The 3,111-nt window shown below is 46.6% G+C and overlaps 1 non-coding gene across 1 annotated transcript; it reads right to left on the reverse strand.

Annotated features, from left to right (window-relative positions):
• Positions 1-1,509: 1,509 nt before the first annotated feature.
• Positions 1,510-1,647, reverse strand: LOC119925106. The gene has a single exon (XR_005449775.1). It is a non-coding gene; the product is annotated as a small nucleolar RNA SNORA7 (small nucleolar RNA).
• Positions 1,648-3,111: the final 1,464 nt, after the last annotated feature.

A 3,111-nucleotide genomic window follows, 5' to 3' on the forward strand; every position in this document is an offset into this window, starting at 1 on the left:
CTTTCCAAACTTCTAGAACAAGTCGTCTACACCAGCTGCCTCGAATTCCTCAATGCCAACTCTCTCTTTGACCCCCTCCAATCTGGCTTCCGTCCCCTACACTCCACAGAAACTACCCTCTCAAAAGTCACCAATGACATCCTTCTTGCCAGATCCAACGGCTCCTACTCTATCCTAATCCTCCTCGACCTCTCAGCTGCCTTCGACACTGTGGGCCACCCTCTTCTCCTCAACACGTTATCCAACCTTGGATTCACAGACTCCGCCCTCTCCTGGTTCTCTTCTTATCTCTCCGGCCGTTCATTCTCAGTATTCTTTGCGGGCTTCTCCTTCCTCTCCCATCCCCTTATTGTAGGGGTTCCTCAAGGGTCAGTTCTTGGTCCCCTTTTGTTCTCTTTCTACACTCACTCCCTTGGTGAACTCATTCACTCCCACGGCTTCAACTATCATCTCTACGCTGATGACACCCAGATCACTTCCCCTGCTCTCTCTGCCTCCCTTCAGGGTCGGGTCTCCTCCTGCCTTCAGGATATCTCCATCTGGATGTCTGCCCGCTACCTAAAACTCAATATGTCCAAGACTGAACTCCTTATCTTCCCTCCCTGATGTCAGAGAACCCCAGGAGGAGGAATTCAGCCAACCTGGTGATGTTGGACATTTCTGGGAGATGATGCTGACTTCCTGGAAAGGAAGAGCGGAACTTCAATTTAGAAACGTTAGCATTCCCTCCTGACTGTAAGTTCCTTTTGGGCAGGTAACACTTCTACAAATTATATCATATTGTACTCTCTCAAGCACTTAGTACAGTGTTCTACACACTGTAAGTGATCAATAAATATGATTGATCCCCATTTTAATGAATAAAGCACTTGTATTCATTGATCACCTATAGAGTTCAATGGTATTGATACATGTAGGGATATGAACACATCAATCAATAGCTGAATGGTATTTACTGAATACTCACTGTGTGCAGGGCACAGTACTAAGTGTTTGGGAGAGTTCTATCCAACGGACTTGGCAGATATTTTCCTGCCCACCAGGAGGTAACAGTCTAGTGGTTGGACTCTGCATACCATGAATGCGTAATAAATACGATGGATTGATAGCATCGATGAAGTAATCAACACTAATTCCTTTTGGAGTTTGCCAGCACTTAGAACAGTGCTTCACACATTGTGAGCGCTTAACAAATACCATCGTCATTATTATTAAATCAATCTGTTGCATTTATTTGTCACCTGTAGTGTTCAATAGTATTAATATGTGCAGTGGTCTGGCTCATCTTGACTTACGCTGTCGATTCGCCTCCGACCCATAGCGACTCCATGGATGCATCTCTCCCAGAATGCCTCACCTCCATCTGCAAGCGCTCTGGTACTGTATCCATAGAGTTTTCTTGATAAAAATAGAGCAGTGGTTTACCATTGCCTTCTTCCACCCAGTAAACCTGAGTCTCCACCCTCAACCCTCTCCCCTGCCACTACTGACCAAAACAGATGCGTTCAGAATAGTAGCAGATTGCCTTCCACTCGCTAGCTACTGCCCAAGCTAGGAATGGAATGGGTATCCCTCTTCCTGACTCTCCCTCCCTTGGCTGAGACCGGTAGAGTACTGGAAACTCTCCTGGTGTGATCCTGAGAGGGGGCAGGGGTATGTACCCATCAATTGATCAAGCAATGGTATTTACTGAGCACTTATGGCTCAGTCTTAATTCCCATTTTACAGATGCAGTATTTGAGGCACAGAGAAGGAAAGTGCCTTGCCCAACGTCACCTAGCAGACAAGGGGAAGAGCCACGATTAGAACCCAGGTCCCCGAGCTCGTTATTGGGTAGGGATTGCCTCTATCTGTTGCCGAATTGTACTTTCCAAGAGCTTAGTAGAATTCTCTGCACAAGGTAAGCGCTCAATAAATATGATTGAATGAATGAATGAATAGCAGAGACAGAATTAGAACCCAGGTCCTCTTACAACTATCACTAATCTTTGCCTCTCCCTGAGCCCAGACACACTTTTTCCCTGGAAGATAATGGGAGTAGATTCCCTTCTCTTCCTCCCCTCCAGACCTCAGCCGGCCAAGTTTTGTTCACTGCCTCCCCTGCCCCACCTTGGATACACACACAGCCGCCGACTCAACAAATCTGATTGTGGTTCTCAGAGGAAAATTAATCCGATTGAGATTTGGTTGACTCCAATCAACTCCTTGCCATTAGCTTCAAGGCTTTTTACCGGTGTTCTCCTCCGTGTTTCCCTTTCATCTTCACCAACTACCCTCCAGCCCTTGGAAGCAGATCTACTCCCTGTGCCTCTCCAAGGACATTCCCTTCTCCAACACATGGCTTTGGTCCTACCCTCTGCCCGAATCTCCATCTCCCCCCAAATTTGCCCAGATTGATGTTTCTTCTCCCCATGCCGAATCAGCCCAGATGCCACCTCTGCATTTACACATTCACAACTGCTCATAGCTCTTCCCTAAGTATAGATTCACATTACTATGTAAGAACTTATTAAGCTTTTCATTCACATTTTCACGCTTATTTCCCCCTAGCTGTGAATTATTTTCGATCAGTCTAACCCAGCAGACTGGCAAGTCCAGGAGGGAAGGTATTGAATCTCTAACCTCCATTGCGTTCACCCAACATTCCTGCACTGAGAAGTTGATGATAATGCTCGTGATCTAAAACCAATCACACTCTCTCATTCCTTCCCTGTCATTTCCCACCAGAAATATTTTCTGACGTCCAGAACTCATTCCTGGCAGCAGTGACCACAGCATAATGCTGATGCTGTGCAGAAAAGCCCCAGCCAGCCACACACACACACACACACACACACACACACACACACACACACGCTTCAACTGACTGTGGTTACGTAAACATAAATACTCACAGTCACACAAACCCACACCTATTTAGCCAATTTAGCCACTCATCTATTCATTCAACTATTTGCTAAAGCATCACTCACCCCCAGTGAGAATCGTACCTCGAGAGCATGCAGTAGTCTACCAGTCTCGGCTACCAGACGGACAGTTAAGTAGAGCCATACACAGTCCTTTCCTAGCTTGGGGAGTGGCTAGCCGTGGAAGGCAATCTGCTACAAGTCA

Source organism: Tachyglossus aculeatus, chromosome 2 (genome assembly GCF_015852505.1).
Source record: "Tachyglossus aculeatus isolate mTacAcu1 chromosome 2, mTacAcu1.pri, whole genome shotgun sequence".
Lineage (NCBI taxonomy): Eukaryota > Metazoa > Chordata > Mammalia > Monotremata > Tachyglossidae > Tachyglossus > Tachyglossus aculeatus.